Raw genomic sequence first — 18,790 nt, forward strand, 5'->3', positions numbered from 1 at the left:
GATGAGCATCCATGATATATTAGTCATTATTAGCACTTATTAAATAGCACCTCTGCCTCTACCATGAGCACAGAATTTGAGTTTAATAAAGTGGGAAGTGGGCACTCCAACTGCCAGATGGCAGCTTCACTTGATTTATGTTTCTCTATGAAACATTTGAGTCCTGTCCAAGCAACTCACCTCAAGTTTCTAAGTATTTGGTCTTCATTTTTATATATACCCAATATGCCTTAGAGATAATAAATGCATAACTAATCATAATGAGTACATTTATGTATGAAAGTTTATAAAAGAACACATTTTCTTACTACGTAAAGTAGCTATTTGATGAGAAAGATTTCAACTTCCTTTTCAATTTCAAATTTTTCATTTTTCAAATTTCAATTAAATTTAAAGCTGTAAGTTAAAATCTTAGAAGAAGTGGTTTCTTTTTATATCCTGAGAGATGATAAGCAGAAGAAAAAGGAGAATTTGGAATATTTAGGAGGACAAATTTCTCTAAGCACATGGAAAATATTCACATCTACAGAAATAATTTAAAGATCTGGTTTTCTCTCCCCAAACTGGAAATATCCTTCTGTTTTAGTACTGAGTGTCTCTCTCCGAGCTAACTGCAAGCAATCCAAACAGCACAGAACTTGTCATCTATACCAAACAATAGCTTTAGAGGCATCATAATTTTATCTTTTGATGCTTCATGTTAATGAGTAAATAATAGCATTGTTTGACAAAGGCTGGTAATATAGTGATCATTATGTCGAAGCATCTACATTTTGAACAGACTGAGGTTGGCAGGAGTGCCTTCACTGCATGGAGTGGAGAACACCATGCATGCAAAAGCGCCGGCCAGATGGCTCATACATTGGCTCAGCCTGCCCTTCCATACTGTTCTGATGCTGTCTACAGATCAGAAGGGAGAGGAATCTTTCCCGAAACTTCATCAACTATGTGATAAAGCAGGGGCCAGGATCAAAGAAAATGGGAACAAGGGCCTCAGAGATGCAAAGCTATATGTAAGGGTAATATGGTAACATGAAAAGAACACTGGATTACAGCAAGTACCAGTACATTTTAAAATATTTTATTTCACTGAATTCTCATGATACCATTGAAATACAACTTTTCTTATAGCTGAGAAGTTTCAATAAGGCCAAAGGACAGACAGAAAGTAAACGTCGGGAACAGGATTTTAAGCTAATTAAGTCTTTTACTCTGGAACCCCAGTATCCCCACTGATCCAGATCACCTCTCATTCAGCACACTAATTCAGGTCCCCTGTTTATGTATGCCTGGATAAATCACTTAAAATTAGTGGGCCTTGGTTTCCCCACCTGTAAAATGGACATCATAATTCCTGCCCTGCTACCTTCCTTAGTTATTTTAAGAATTAAATGAATTTAGGAACACCTAGGTGGCTCAGTGATTGCGTGCCTTTGGCTCAGGTCATGATCCCTGGGTCCTGGGATCGAGTCCCACATGGGGCTCCCTTCAGGGAGCCTGCTTCTCCCTCTGCCTATGTCTCTGTGTCTCTCTGTATATATCTCATGAATAAATAAATAAAATCTTTAAAAAAAGAATTAAATCAACCTATATATATGAAAATAATAATACAATGGAAATCACTAGGTTGTGGGAAGATCTGAATGCTACATTCACGGCCCTTTCAGTCACTGTTTTACAGATACCTTCATCACAGGCCTCTGTGTCATGATTTAAGTTCTAATTTAGGATTTTGATATTTCATGGACCTAAGGGGGTATCTAGTATATCGCTATTCATCTTTAAGTCTAAGTATACCCTTCCTCTCTGAGGTATCCCAAGTCTTCTATGATCCCTGTGGACAGACAGCTACTAATGATTTCATCACAATGTGCCATCATTTTTTTTTTAAGCAGAGTGATTTTATTTTATTTTTTTATTCATTTATGATAGTCACAGAGAGAGAGAGGGGCAGAGACATAGGCAGAGGGAGAAGCAGGCTCCCTGCACCGGGAGCCCGATGTGGGATTCGATCCTGGGTCTCCAGGATCGCGCCCTGGGCCAAAGGCAGGCGCCAAACCGCTGCGCCACCCAGGGATCCCAATGTGCCATCATTTTGATGTACTTATCTCTCATGCTAGAATGGGAGGCTCTTGGAGGCAGGAATTCTATCTATATTTGTTAATGAATGTAGCAAATGTAACAAAATCCAAAATGCATAATGGCTCATTTATAATGGTGGTCTAAAATGAGGGTCCTGATGGATGGCGCCCCTCAATCCAAGAACACAAGTTTCTTGAACCTATAGCCCACCATCTGCAACAAGGATTCCAAGGCCACTATTATTAGCCTGCTTCAAGCTGGCAAAAGGGGGAAGACATGGGGGGTAATCCATTGGAGGGTTTAGGGGTCAGGTATAAATGCAGCACACAGCACTTCCACCCACATTCCATCGACTAAAACTCAGCCTCATGCTTCACTATCTGCAGGAGAGACTGTGAAATGCAATCTAACTGTGAACCCCAGAGGAGAAGAATGCAGGTCTGGTGGACAGCCAGTCAGGCTCTGCCACACTTATACTAGAAACTTCAAAGATACTTACTGAAGGAACCACAGGTACACCCAAGTCTTAGCCACATAGATATGAAGGAGGGAGAGGAAGAACCATATATAAAGCATATAGTATTTAGATCTAATCCACATCAAATCACTAATTCATTGCTTCTCTTCCTTTTCCTATCATACCCAAACCCATATGAAGGATGAAAAGCTACATCATCAAAAGAAAGAAGGGCATTATAAGCAAAACCCTAAATTTCCAAAAAAAAGAATCACCCCATAAATAAAAGGAATATTACAGAGACTAAATTCACTAGCAATACATAAAAAGAAGAGGTGAAACATGACAGAGTCCACTTGCTGTTCAATTTACTGGGGAATTTTACACATTTATAATGTTAAGAGGGAAAGTCCTGTCATGTTGCTTTAGCTAAGCTAAACTCTACATCATAAAACCCTGATGCTGGTTCTTTAATATCTAAGTGGCTTTAATATCAGCTAAGTTTAAAAACTGATGGAATGTATGGATGAAAAAAACACTTAAAATTTTTGTTATAAGTAAAGGAAGTAGGTATGCCAAAAATGAATGCATGGTCTTTTAAGGCCATCATATAAAACTTTGTAGTAGGTAAAGTACTTTTTGGAAGTCTGCATTTGACCAAGATTGGTATGTATTTAATTGTTACTAAAAGAAACCTATCAAGCATAAGTTTAAACTGCACTCAGAAAGTAAGCCCATATGCCAGTGTTTCCTCATCACCTTGAAGTTCCAGGTGATGAAATGCTATGCTTCCTGTTCCAATCCAGAGAATCTCCTTCCTTTAGTGGAATTTGCTTCACTACACAAGCTCTCAAAATAGGCTTATTTCTGGGATTTTTCTGACTATATTTTAAAAGAGAAAGGACCTCAGTTTCACAGATGTTGGTGAAATAATAACAGTTGCACAGGCAAGGCATATAATTAGTTGAAAAAGAGGGTAAAAAAAGACCTCACCTACACTACGTGGGCATAAAGACTTAGGATGAAGTGTGAAACAGCTGCTGTCTGGATCTTGCACACTGTAACCAACACGGAGGCAAAAGCACCAGCTATACATATGTGCATGCACACATGTCACAAAAAGAAGAAATCCTTCCTAAACCCAAGACAGCACAAATGCCTACATTGAAAATAAACTCAGTAGTTACCTTCACCCCGTAGGTGGCCAGGATCCAGACAGAGCAAAAGCAGGAGAGAGAAAAATGAAATGATTCTTCCCTTCCAATCAAGGGCTGCCCAAATCGCATGGAAGATATCTCTCTTCTTTGGTGCCTTGTGTCATTGCCCTTCACACACCCAAGTCCTCAGGGATGGGAGTCTGGAAGGACTGGAAAGGGAGCCAAAATCTTTCATTTTCTATCAACTTTTGTTTAGCTCCTAGGGGTTTCAACTTTTAAGCAGACAGAGCTCTCAACCATGAACATCAAAAGCTATTTTTCACCTATTTCCATAATCTCCTTTGATTATTTTACGAGATTTATAAGCCAGTTTACAATGAGTTCAGTGAACTCCAGTTCAAATTTTAATTGCACACGGAAGAGCAATGCCAGTTTATTTTTACCCAACATGTATAAATTCCAATGGGAAGATTTATTAACAGCTTCAACAATCATGTCTTAGTGGCAAAGAGCTCAAAGAACTTGGGAATAATTATAAATGAATACTACATATGGTGGTGGCCTGGCCACTCATTCAAAAATTGCGTCAATACTGAACCAGGTTGACTGTCCCACAGAGGCTGAGTTTTGGAAGGTATGTATAACAATAGGTTCACACTGTCCTGATCTAGCTTGATACCAGGATAAATCTTAGAATATCAAGGTACACAATTCTCGTCCCTTTGGGACAAGACAGATAATGAAAATGTGTGGAATGGCATGGTGAAGACATGAGGAAGAGTAGTATCCAAGAACCAATTGGAAAATGAATATCTAAATATCTAGGTTTCATATGAATTTAATGTGATGGACTGTTTATGACACCCCCCCCCCAATTCAAAGGTTGAAATCCTAAGCCCCAGTGGAATGTTATTGGGAGATGGAGTCTTTGGGAGGTAAATAGGTCATGAAGGGGGGGCCCTCATGCTAGAATTAATGCCCTTAAAAGATGAGAGCTTGCATTCTCCCTCTCTCTGCCATGAAAGGATAAGATGAGAAGATGGCCATCTGTAAGCCAGGAGGAAGGCCTTCACCAAGAACTCAACCATGTTGGCACTCTGATCCAGGACTTCCAGAATCTAGAACTGTGAGAAATAAATAAATGTTACCAGTCTAGGATACTTCTGTTTCAGCAGCACAAACTGATTAAGACAAATGGTTAATGGGATAAGGACAAAGCTGACATTCTTTTAAGAAAATAGGGCAACCTAACAAGAACATTTACCCGAATATAAGGCCATTTCACCTCAGCATGGAAAAAGGCTGAAGGAATTATCACAGGAAAAGTGCTAGAAAATTACTTTGAATAGACTTGAGAAAGATGAATGGGGAATATCAGTTCTTTAAACTGATTACAAAATTTCAGCTCTTGTCCAAAAAATAAAGAACAAAAACAAGAAACACATACTCAACAAAACCCCTTACGATTGCACTAACAGAACGTCACTTTGTATGATGCTAGATTGTGAGGTATCTATCCTTTCAGATAAACTATATGCAAAATGTACACCAGGTAATTGAATAGGAAGATATGCTGTAAACAGAAGAGTAATTATGTGAGTAGGCAAGGGCCAGCAGGCATCCTTGGGGAAATAAGGAGCCAAAGAAGCAACATAAGGATGTACATGATCTCGTGCCACTTCTAGCTAGCCCCAGTGTAAAGGGTATTGCCTATACTCCCCCTGCGGGAAAAGGGAATGTTCCTTTTTAAAGCAGCCCTCCAAATCCTCCCCATCCCTCAGAGATTCCAACAAGCCTCAGAGAATATAATGGTAAAAAGCCAGATCCTAAAACAGGAAGCTTTCACACAGAACTTGCTCTTCCCTTAGTGGGAAGACAGGAACACAGAGGAAAAGGGATCCTGCCTTTATTTGCTCTTCACTTGCTCTCTGATCAAGTAGGGCAGAGTTTTACAGAAAGAAATCTTCCACTTTACTTCTGGAAGAGGAGCTTATTCAGAAAAAAAGGCTACACAGAACAGTTTTCAGAGAAGATCTGAGAAGCTAGGTGTCTCCTGGCCTAGCTTTAACCTTTCATAAACTTTTTGAGCTCATTTTTAGGCATATGAGAGCTCTTCAGACTCTAAATGTATTTTATTATGTTATCTACAAAGGAACAAAGAGGAATTTGGTAGAGATTCACGATGCACAAATTATCTGAAATGCCAAAATCCTCATCATTCACTCATTTGTTCACCAAGTATGTGTTGAGCCCATATCATATTTTAGGTGTTGTGTGTAGTTCCTGGTTTATCCTGGGGAAACAAATAGACATGAGCTCTGCCCTAGAGAAATTCAGTCTGGTAGACAGACCTCCCATCATAAGTTAAAACTACTATTCTCCACTTGCATATAGCTTAATATATCTACACATTAACTAATTCTCTCATTAAAAAGGCAGATTTTAGATCATAGTCAATACCATTAGGACCTTAGCACCTACTGGGCACTACTTTGTCAATATTCCCTGGTCCCAATGCACTGTTAGTACTACTAACACACTCAGTAGAGTTTAGAGAAATAAGATACAAAATGGTTTATATTCTCAAGTAGCTTACAATCTTTTTTTTTTTTTTATTTATGATAGGCACACAGTGAGAGAGAGAGAGAGGCAGAGACACAGGCAGAGGGAGAAGCAGGCTCCATACACCGGGAGCCCGACGTGGGACTCGATCCCGGGTCTCCAGGATCGCGCCCTGGGCCAAAGGCAGGCGCTAAACCGCTGCGCCACTCAGGGATCCCCAGTAGCTTACAATCTTAAGAGACAAAATATCTATATGAAATATAAATAACAATAAATATTCCTAACTGCAAATATTCCATAAATAGGATGCCCATAAAATTTGTTATCCAAAACATTTCATTTTTTAGAGCAAAAGGGGGCGCTATTAATACTTAATATTGGGACTTCCCCTGGCAAACCAGAGCCTGTCAACTTCTTAAAATAAATCCCCTTTTGGGGGATGAATTCTGCAACGTAAAAACAAAATTTAGTTTCTTCCTCAAAGAAGTACTAATGGAATATTTACTATATCTGAAGCCCTATGATAGGCTCTTTTGGAGGTAGGCTTAGGAAAAGAGTTCACAAAGATAAATAAAACACAATGCTTATTCCCAGAGAAGACATAAAAATTGCTCACGTATTCTGAATACATATCATGCGACAGATAACCCAATGCTAAGCCTTTGCATACATTATCTCGTTTAACCATCAAAACAACCCTTGGAGATAAGTGGTATTACTCCCATTTTACAGAGGAGGTTTATAGGGGTTAGGTAACTTGTCTAGGTAGCTGACATTGTAACCAGGTATGTCCCACTGCAGTGACTCAGCTCTTAACCTATGACAAGAACTACAATAATCCAAAGGAGGAAAAATTGTGTTGTGGTTGGAGTAATGTTGGATAGCAGAATGAAGGACAGTGGTATTAGACATGGACCTTAAAGAGTTAGAAGTCTTTTAAAAACAGTTATTAAAGGGGAAAGCAACCCAGGGAGATGGAACAATGAACCAATAGCCCAGAGATGGGAAATAGTGGGTGAGCAAGGAGCCAGCTTGGCTAGTACTTTGTACTTTTGCATAGAGGAATTGAGAACTATAGGCTGGAAAGGTCAGCTGAGGCCACCTTGCCTTCATGTTTAATTTAAGCAAATATGAAACTTGGTTTGCATGCCCTCAGTATACTCTGTATTTAATTTGCATCGAAGATGACCAGTGCATCCAGATCAAGGTATTTTGAAAGCAGAGTGCCTCATAAGGCTGGGCTAAAAGAAGTAGCCAGAAGGAAGACCAGCAGACATGTGTATCATCCAAAGACAGGCAATGGTGCCAACTTGGGGCTGGACACAGTCCTAGGAAATCCCTATAAGTTAAAATTATGTGAATCAAACCATATTTCTTCCAGAGAAACAATGTTATAATGAGGACAACATTTCATATCAATTGTTCTAGTAAGAAGCACCCCAAATACTATAACCATGGTCCCATAGCTTATATTTACCAAAGAATAATATTTTCAGTGTGTACATATAAATTAAATAGAGGATGTCACAGTCATAATCTTAATGAATTGAAACCATCCCTAGAAACAATGCCTCTGTAGGACTGGGAGGTGTTGTGGGACTACAGGCCAAAGTGATTCCCAGGAGGAAAGCTATGCGCAAGGCCACAAAGGAAAACAGCCATGGACAGAGGGAGTGACCAGGGTCCCCAAACATGTGGAATCACCTTTGGCAACCTGCCTGGGGTAATGGAGCTACAGGGGTGTCTCCCTATCTCCCAGGCTCCTCCCCCCACAGACCTAACCCCTACACTATGCTGCCACATGAAGCTTCCCAAAATAATATCTCTAATCTTATTCTCCTGTTCAAAGACTTTCAGTGACTCCCCATTTCCTACCAAGTTCCAATCTCCAGGACCGTCACTGTGACCCTCCAGAATCTAGTTCGTATCTGTCTATGTACCCTAATCTTCTACTACATCTACTCCAATAATCACAGCTGTAGAAAAGATGACTTTCATTATTCTTGCGCATGGCTGTTTCCCATCTTTATACCCTTGTTCAAGTTATGAGCTCTGCTTGGCAAACTCTCCTTAGCTTCTTCATCATGATCTATCAACCTACCTATACATAGGATTCAGAATTTGTGCCTGCTCTTCCACAAAGCCTGATACATAATAAATGCTCTGTATATATCTGTTGGATGGACGGATGAATGAATCCAACTGGTAGTTATCATTCTCCTGTCAATGTGCCATAGTATACTTCTGTTCCTTTTTGTGAAGCTCTCTGTACAATCCCTTCTTTCATAAATATCTGAATACAGTTCTCTCTCTCATTACATGGAAGGCCCTTGAAGTGTGAACTATATTCATCTTTGTATCTCACACAACTTTCAGTGCAAGGTCGTTTGTAACATACGTGTTCTATGATACAAGAAATAAAGCGATACGGTGTACTTAGCAATAGGTGGCAAATGTGCATAATAGCAAGTTTAATACATGTGAAAGATAGGTGCTAGGTGCAAATGAGTACTTGTGTCAGTAAATGGGTCTGAGTTAGCCTTAACTACAAGCAGACAAAGGTTAGGTATCTAGGCTGAAGTTAAATTTTGCTGGAGACTGTCATGGTCATCACCTTCTACTTCTACTTTAACATTCCATCTCTTCCTTGACCTCTTCTAAGAACATTCTCCCCACCGCACTCCCTCAAAGATTCTAGGTACCCCTCTCCATGCTCCCTAGGCACTACATGCATGAATACTTCAAAAGCAAGGCTGGCACACTACCATCTAACTTTTGCTCCCTGTGTCTCTCCTCAGTGCAGAGAAGTCAGCTTTACTCATCTCTATAATCCATCATCCCCAGAGCAGGATCTGGCCCACATTTGGCTCTCAATAAGTTTCTTAGCAAGTACTTTACTTTAGAAGTACTTAGTTTACGTACTAAATACTACCACTAAGTACATTTATCACTGTTGACTAACTTAGGACATGTCGTTAAATCTCCTAGAGTAGTAGAACTTAATCTGACAGCGGCTCTGCTTCTTACTAGGGATGTAATCTTGAACAAATCACTTGTATCTCTGGGATGATTTTCCAATGTCTCCTGTGAAGATAACAGTTATCTAACCGGCAGCCTGTGGTGAGGGCTAAAGGTTATGTAAATAAGGAACATAACACAGCTTCTGGCAATTGATTAGTACTTCATAATGACAGCAATTGCAAGTATTACATTAAGAGGACAGGTAGAAGTAAATATTGATACATAAGTTTTTTCAATAAATAATTTTTAAAATGTTTAGTATTTTTTTAATCAAACATAAAAATTTGATTTAGAAACCCACACAGACACAGACTACATCCTTGGGGCTATATATTATTTATCATGCTTCCAGTAAGAATCTCAATCCAACTGGCAAAGAAAATATAATGGAATTTAGAGGGGCTGAATTGAGCTGATGGAAAAACAGGCAAAACATGGTACAAGAGGTAAGATTTAAGGTCTGTCTTCAATCTGATTTCTGTCCCATCAGATTGAAATTCTGTGGAGAATTCAAAAAGAATTCAAAAAGAAAATCAGTGGAGAGGAAAGAGGATGTTTTCTCAACATTAAATATTAAAAGTGGATCGATAAGAGCACTTCATATCAAGAATTCTTCATCAGTCTCCATGACTCCCAAACATTAAATATGTAAGTGGTACATATGTATGCCATATTGAGAAAAAACAATGTGGAAAATGTGCATCTGACACAGTTTCCAAAGAAAAGGATCTAGTGTCTAGCTTCCTGTGTAAACAAATGTCATCACATTCAAAGAACAGTACATCAGGAAATTCTCTGGAAGATGTCTATGTTTTCATGAGGGGTATGTGTGTGTGTGTGTGTGTGTGTGTGTGTGTGTGAGAGAGAGAGAGAGAGAGAGAGAGAGAGAGAGAGAGAGAGAGAGAGATTGAGATCTGATACCATTCCACCACAGAATGACCTTAGAAGCACTGTAAGACAAATCATTAAAAATGCAACACATGCAAACTCTCTTCTATTGTAGATGCAGAGAAGTTAGTGAAAGCAAGATGATCATTTAAGATCAATTTAAGAAACCTGGCTTCTTACAAATAGGAGAAAGTAGGTGGATTTGTCCAAACCACACTATTTACATCTTCTAAACCCTATCATTTTGTGCAATGGCTAAAATTTCATCCATGTCACAAGTCTTTCCCCTCCTCCCCTGCCATACAATGTGGCTGCTTTTAAAAATTCAGATTGAGAATAAAAGAAGAAATTCAGAATTGAATTTAAACCACACAAGTTTTAGTTTAAGTATTTAAAAATGGATAAAAGTTTTCAAAAAGGAAGAGCCAGCATCATGCCATGAAACACTTCCTAACACATTCTCTAACAAAGATTTCACAAACCTAACTCCCTATGATAGGTGTGTACATGATGTTAAGTCCTTTATTTAGCAATTATCTAATATTGCCTTGAATTCTTCAGGCTAATGCATATTATATAAATGAGTAAATAAGTACTAAAATAGGTCTTGACTCAGCCTCAGGATAAACATGGAGTAGCAGGCACCAGTCATTCTCCTGCCTGCAAAGCACTATAAAGGTAGACAACAAATGATATGAAATGATAGCTCTCAACATACTGGATACCCAACAGCAAATGACAGTGATTCTCAAAAGAAGGAAAACCAATGAAACGAGCCCTATAATACCCTCAGCTTACTATCTAGAGAAAGTTTTCAGCATGGTCAGGAATGGGGAATCTTAGGAAGAGACCAGTGACCTTCTCATGTTGAAGAAATGGACATGGGAGTGCTGGGAACCTAAAGTGTCTGGAGATCACAGAGCTTGGTGAGGACAGCATTGCTCAGAGAGCTCCAAAGATCAGGATTCAGTAGAGTACTGACCAGCATACGCATATGAAGAAACGACCCTCAATCAGGAGAAACACACTAAAAGTATGAGAGGCAACAGTGTCCAGTATTCACAAAGGGCCAAGAAGACTGCCTGTTCCCAACAACCAAAGTTGATAGCCTCGTAATTCATGAAACCATCAATTAGAGTATTAAGAAGGATCTTGGTTTGAGTTGGGGGGTGGAAGTGAAGATTAACCCTTGATAAATGCTACCATAGTCTTACCTAACAAAAGCTTAAAAGCAAGATCTGAAAGGACCAAACTATTTGCCTAAACTCAGGAATATTTTTAGGAATAAAAAAGTCTCTGGTGCCCAGCAAGGTAAAATTCTAGCACCCAATAAGAAATTATCAAGAATGTTGGGGTGTCTTGGTGGCTCCCTCTTTTAGGTATCTGCCTTTGCTTCATGTCTTGATTCTGGGTTCCTGGGATCGAGCCCCATATTGGGCTCCCTGCTCAGTGGGGAGCCTGCTTCTCCCTCTCCTGCTCCCCCTGCTTGTGCTCTCTGTCTGTCTCTTTCTGTGTCAAATAAATAAAATCTTTTTTTTTAAATTTTTTTAATTTTTTTTAATTTATTTACGATAGTCATACATAGAGAGAGAGGCAGAGACACAGGCAGAGGGAGAAGTAGGCCCCATGCACCGGGAGCCTGACGTGGGATTCGATCCCGGGTCTCCAGGATCGCGCCCTGGGCCAAAGGCAGGCGCCAAACCGCTGCGCCACCCAGGGATCCCTAAATAAAATCTTCTAAAAAAATTACCAACTATGCAAGAAAGTAGAAAAATCTGACCCATAGCAAGAAGAAAAATTAATGGATCGACACTGACCCAGAAATGACACAGATGACAGAATTAGTAAAAGGCCATTGAAAGTTATTTTTACTATTTTGCATATGCTCAAGAAACTAAAGAAAAAATATGTTAAGTAGTAGCAATATGGTAGACATTAAAAAGGCCCACATTGAACTTCTACAGAGGACAACCTCAAACTGGGATGAAAAATACACTGGATGGCAGACTCAACATTATAGAAGAAGACAGCCGAACTTGAAAATATAGCAATAGAAATTACTTAAAATGAAACAGTGAATCGAAGTACTTGGCCCTTCTCAAAGTCCACAGTTCTAAAATTGCATCTGAAAGTTAAATGAGGCCAATTGTCTGGAGGCTTAGATGAAATTCATATATAGTTGGAGATACATGTAACACTATGAAAAGAAAGTGCTCAGTTTTCTATTAATAAAAGTATATGGCTTTATAAACTAGTCTCACTTTATAATCTTTCTAATGAAAGTTATACACAGTTTATAAGCCCTGGCACCTGCTAAAGAACCTTAAATGAGGACTAACCAAACTTATAAATAACTTTACAGTTTTAAATAACTAGTTTGACTTCACTAGCTATATATATATATATATATATATATATATATATATATATATATAATATTATATAATACATATAATATATGGATATAATGTACATAGATTGCAATTAAAAAAAACCCTGGGGAGACTATTATTTTTCAATGATCATAGACAATTGTATTAATGCAATCAAAATGGTTAGGAGGACTTTATTTCACTTGAAGAATTAATGTTCTTTGTCTTTTTGTTACCGAGTTTCTAACTGAACCATCTTTTGGCTCATGTACATCTCCCAGTTTCTGTTGTTGAATATTTTGGATTCTGAAAATATCATTCACACTCAAGATTTAATTACTCAATATGCATGGATGAGGGGTGCCTGGGTGGCTCAGTGGTTCAGCATCTGCCTTCAGCTCAGGTTGTGATCCCAGGGTCCTGGGATTGAGTTCTGCATCAGGCTCCCTGCAGGGAGACTACTTCTCCATCAGCCTATGTCTCTGCCTCTCTCTCTGTATATCTCATGAATAAATAAATAAAATCTTTGAAAAAATATTCATGGATGACACACATATTTAGTTAATTTTCCTTCATTTGCCCCTTTAGTGGAGTAAGAAACAGAATATTGTTAAATCATTTAAATTCAATAATTTAGAAATTACAAGACATTTAAATCTGGATGCTTCACCATCATTTCAGATGTTTCATAACAGAACATAAATTCAGCATCTCTTCACAATCTTTCCTTTATTACTTCATTGGATGCCTTGTAGGTCCATGGCTGGTCACTGGAAATAGAATGAGGAATACGACACAACCCTCAAAGAGTTGATGCTCTAGGGTCAGATGGGGGAAAATAATTGTATACCATATGTGCGGTCAAGTATGGACAAAGCACTATGGGGACAGAAGTGAGAAGGTGACTAACTGCAGAGATGAGGGATGAGGGTGACCTTACACCTTGAATTATCTGTGGAAGTTCACTACTGGAGAAGTCAGAAATGACATTTGAAGCAGAGGAACTAGCAGCTGTAAATGCATAGAAGCATAAGGAAAGAAGATAGAGTTTAGGGGTAAATGAACATGGGTATGATTGAAGTATAAGTCATGTGTGGTATAATAGTAAGATGAGAGAAATGATTTGAAAACTAAAAAGTAGGCCAAGATATAAAGTACCTTGTATATTACGTTAAGGATTTTGGAATTTATCCTAAAGCAGAATGAGGGTTTCTCTTCTAGGAACAAAATAGCTTAAGAAGCAGTGTGGAGAACATACTGGAGGTGTCTGGGCCTTATGGCAAGGGCATCAGTCAAGGGCCTCCTGCAATAGTTCAAAAAAACACAGTGATAAACTGAATGGGATCGAGGGAGGAGCTGCTGATGAAAGGGGTGTTTAGGAAGAAGAATCAATGGAATGTGAGAACCAAGAGTATATGCCTGTGTGACATGAAGGTGAGGAAGGAGTGAAGAATAATTCCAGGGTTCTAGCTTGAATGGCTTATAGGGATGGAAAGGCTTTTCATGGAAAGACAGAGGAAGGAACAAGCATTAAAGGGAAAATATAGTTCTGGACATGTCTAATATGAAATTGATTTGATTGGGCAAGTTAAGCAGAGACATATAGTATACAGTTGGAAGTATGGAAGTAAGAACCTAGAACTTTCACTACAGAATAGCAGCCAAAGAAATGAAAGAGGATACAGACACTTAGTTCTTATAAATATGTAAAGTGATAGAGCCCTCTAATAGAACACTGCACTGTAATGCCTACTGGGCTGATGGAGGGCAGAACCAAAGACAGAGATATAGAGAAGTGGTTGGAGAGGCAGGGTGAGAGTGAAAACCAATGGAGAAGAATATTTCAAGGAGAGAGTCAAATGTGACAGAATAGTCATAATAAGTAAGAAATGAAAAGTCCCCACTAGAGCTGCCATAAAGAAAAGATCACCGGTGTCTTTAACATGAATAATTGCAGGGGAGTAGAGGTGTTGAAGCCAGATTCCTATGAAGATACGAGGTAAAGAACCTGGCATCACTAATACAGATTAATCTTTAAGAACTTCAATGATGGAAGGCTTAGTGAAGCAGATTATATGAATGTTAATAATTTCCAATTTTAAAAAGTAATTACAGAGACTGTTATCTGCCAGGCAGTATACTGAGCACTTTATATGTATTATCTTTAATTCTGGAAAACTTAGATGTTTCTAAAACATTCTTTCTGTAATGCCAAATTTCCATCACATTGCTAATCAAAGCAAAATATCCATCTTGGTTATCTGTATTCTAAGAGTAATGACTGTGTCTAATACTTTTTTTGGTACCATCCAGTAAAGTTTAAGGGATGTTGTAAAAGCTCAACATCCTTTAAAAGTCTTAAAAATATATTGAGTGCTTGCCATATGCACTACTTCATATTAGACATTAGAGAATATTTTTATTACACTATCCAATTCTACACAAGTTTAGAGGCTCATTGAAAAGACAAGATATGCAAGTGAAAATTTAAATTACAGCTTTAAACATCAATTAAGTGCCACTACATTTATAATAGTAAGATATGAGTTCAGTAAGGAGAGATTGCTATGAGCTAGTGTTGGGAAAGAAATATTTATGCAGCTGGTAGAAGTTAAATAAAGGCTTGAAAATTCTGACAGGAAGAGACAAGACTTTCCAGGAGGTGGAAATGCCTGGGTGAAGGAACGGTTGTGCATCTCATGAGAGCCAAAAATTCACAGCCAATGATTTATTGAACAAAATCTTCAACTGTATTGTTCTTTGCCCCGAGTTCAGCCCATTTCCAACATGTATTTTTTTTCCTTCTGTATCTATCCTAAATTCATCTTTTTATCTACAACTCATGGGCACAAGCCTCTGTTCATATTGTTCCAACTATGACAATCCTCTCATCACTCAACTCCACACCATTAGCACCTTGATGGATCCTCAGTGCTACTTCTGAAGTCCCTTCCTTGGATCTGGTGTGCAAATCACCTCCTTTAGGGGAGCAGGGAGAAAGAGGAGTTTAAATATGACAGCTCTTTGAGTACAGGCCACATTTCTGTCTAACCAGAGTTGAAAAGCATCAACAGGACCAGTGAGGACTTAATCCAAAGAAAGGCAAATGGGTATGTCCTTCAAGCTATTGTTGGAACCCAGATTCTAAAAAATAAAGTATTAACCAAAGCTTTGGGGCCCCAATTTTCTTCTGAGACTCATGTAATGAATGGGTCTATACATTTTAAAAATATAATAGCACCATTTTTTGGTTTTCCCCAATTACTTGGTAATTCACCTGACTGAAACTCTTGCCAAAATACTGTGGCTTTGGTTTAGAATACATTCTGATTGTATTTCAGCTTAGGAAAGACATGCTTTCAGTTCCAGACTCCATGCTCCCACTAAATCTCACTTTGGCTATACACTGGTCATTTGACCTCTCTTCTGAGATGACTAGTAGTCATATCAACACAATCTCATAACAATCACAAGCCCACATTCGAATTATTTCATTTCTAATAAGCACTAGACTGTTACTACTAATTCAATGAACAGGAAGTACCTGTCTGCCTTAAGCACTGTGCTGGATACAACATGCCTAGAGATAAAGAGAACATTACTAACAAGATACAAGATCCTCAAAAGTCACACTTGGAGATGTAACCAGTGAAGGACAACAAAGTTTTAAGAGTAAGAAATTTACAAAGAAAGAGAGGGTCACTGAGGGAAAAGTGGGGGAAAAATGTGTCTTGAGGAATAGCAAAAGACATGCAAGAAAGTGACACTTAAATGAGATCCTGAGGTACCTGGCTGGCTCAATCGGTAAAGCACATGACTCTTGATCTCAGGGTCGTGAGTTCAAGCCCCACATTAGGTGTAGAATTTACTTTAAAAAAATTGTATTTAAAAAGAGAAATAAGTTAGATCTCAAAAGAGGAAGGAAGAAGAGAAGGGAAGGTATATATATTGAGCGGGGACTATTTGTTAGACACAAGTGACACATTATCACCTCATTGCCACCATTTTAAAGAAGCTGAAACTAAGGCTGGACAACTGAAGTCACTTGCTAAAACGTCACACAGCCAGCTTCAAACCTGGCTTTGTATGCCCTGTTCAATGTACAACCTCCCTTCCAAGGACAAGGGAGCATTTTTCATGTAGAAAAAAAGAAAGAATTATTATTGCTATAGTTAAATTCTTAAGAAGTGCCTCCTGTAATACTTTACTCATAAAGAATTAACATTTTATGGCTGTAGCTATAATTTTCTGTCTATAAAAAGCAGTAAAAACTCTGTCCTTTGAAAAATGCCTGAGGCTCAAGGTCACTTAAGGGATTTGTGAAACTTTTAAAATCATATGCAAAATGTTGTGTATACATGCATCTTTCTGGTGGTAAGGATCAGGAACTTTCAACAGTCCTAAAGAGGTCTATGAACACCTCTCTCCAAAAGTCTAAGAACCGCTGATCTACAGAAAGTTTTGCTGGGCTTTTTAATGTTCTCCCAAAAAGAAAAATACATATGTAAAATTTAGTTTCATATATAAAGAAATACATTTTATATGTAATAGGGAAAAGCATTCATATATTCTATTGCTAATATAACCACTTGATAATGAGACACTAAAGGGACGCTTTCCCATGTTCCAATCACCACCCAGGATGTTAACAGTGAAAGGGTCATTTAGAAAGCTAATTTCCTTTTCATCATGCTTGTTAACTGTTTACTTTAATTCACATCCTGTGTGACCCTATGGGAAAATTTTTAGCTAATACTGGGGAAAATCCCATAGGGTTACACAGGATGTGAACCGGGCCCATACGAACTACCTTTGGCTCCAAAAATAAAATTAGGTAGGTGAGTTTCACTTTCTGTTTGTCATAAGTTCCACTTTCTGGTTCCCAAAGTTTAAGATTCATAGCATATCTGTGCTTCTGAATTGGCAGCTCAGTCAAATCCCCAAATTCTCACTCTTTTTTCAGGAAGGTTTTCTCAGTGTTGGACAGCAAACTCCTTTCTGCCACAAATGCAAATCTGCAGTGCGCATCCAGGGGAGCCTGGTGGAGCACTCCCGGGGTGCTCCTCCATAACTCTGCTCATGGTTCAGCTGCCCTTTTCCATTTCCTGTGGAGAACACACATCATACCACTTCCCCTATAGAAAAAAGAAAGCAGCCCAGCTTAATTGCTGATGGAAACACTGTCATACTTTCCACTGGCCAAGCTTGAAACCATTACTGATCTAACCTTCATTAATTTTTCCACAACAATTTGCAGAAATGTCAGGAAGCAGCTGCACAAAAACTGATTAATTGTGCTTATCACCGCTACTTTCACCAGGATATATATATATATATATATATATATATATATATATATATATATAATTTTTTTCCAGTTTAAAAACAAAATTTGGGGATCTTTCTGTTTTGATTGCTATTGGTGGTTGTGTATCTTGTTCTGAAAAACTCAGGTCTATTTTCAACACCTTCTAATGGTCCAGCATTTTCAAGTCTGGAGTAGACTCTATGAAGTTTGGGACAGCATCCATGAAGGAAGAGACTGCTTCCTGCTGATTACTCAGTTATATCTGTTTAAACAGACGTTAATGAATTCAAGTCTAGAGCAACACTGCATTTATTAGTCAATCACAGAAGTTAAAATTCACTTCCGAAATGCGAATTAGAAAATCAAGTGCCCCTTTTCTATTTTTTTCCACTTTCTTTCTCCCTCATCATTTTAGTTTGAGCTATACCATCTGTCTCAACCTATCAAGTAATGTACTGTGCATGGCTGGCAAAAACAAGTGGAACAGTACACCTCATAACCCCAAGTATGCAACCAGTGAGCATCTATAAAAGTGGTACCGACGGAATCTGGCCATCTGGGGATAACTGGTTACGGCAAGCTTTAGCTTCGCAGCCAGCATTCAGATTTGCAGACGTTTAGCTAGTTGGCAAAACACCAACTAGTGCTCAGAGAGAAACACTAACAAACTATTTTTCAAAACACAAGAATTCAGATATAGATTCTTAAAGGTGTCTTTGTCAATGTCGCTGACAAGAAGGCTTCAAAATGCAAAGATTAAAAGCACTGTCATGCCCTTAACATGGAGACAAAGTCAACCCAGAGTTAGCATTCTGCAGCACTACTAAACTTTTTGAGTATGAACATGTTTTTCCTTCTCCATATTTCCTGATTACATACGAGCAAGGGATTAAAAGCCCAACAGACTTTGAACTAAACGACACAGTACCTTTTAGGGCCAGCT

The 18,790-nt window shown here is 38.5% G+C and overlaps 1 protein-coding gene across 5 annotated transcripts in view; it reads right to left on the reverse strand.

The window, feature by feature from the left end:
* Window positions 1-18,790, reverse strand: part of HIVEP2 (HIVEP zinc finger 2) — a 193,585-nt gene that overhangs the window by 49,853 nt on the left and 124,942 nt on the right. Inside the window, exon 1 of one of the 5 annotated variants that reach the window (XM_055310098.1) lies at window positions 3,727-3,745. The exons of the other annotated variants lie outside the window; for them this stretch is intronic. The gene's annotated coding sequence lies outside the window, so the exon portion shown is untranslated. Of the gene's footprint in view, window positions 1-3,726; window positions 3,746-18,790 lie in introns of those variants that run through there. 5 annotated transcript variants of the gene reach the window in all.

The sequence above is a fragment of the Nyctereutes procyonoides genome, unplaced genomic scaffold (assembly GCF_905146905.1).
Source record: "Nyctereutes procyonoides isolate TBG_1078 unplaced genomic scaffold, NYPRO_anot_genome, whole genome shotgun sequence".
NCBI classification, from domain to species: Eukaryota; Metazoa; Chordata; class Mammalia; order Carnivora; family Canidae; genus Nyctereutes; species Nyctereutes procyonoides.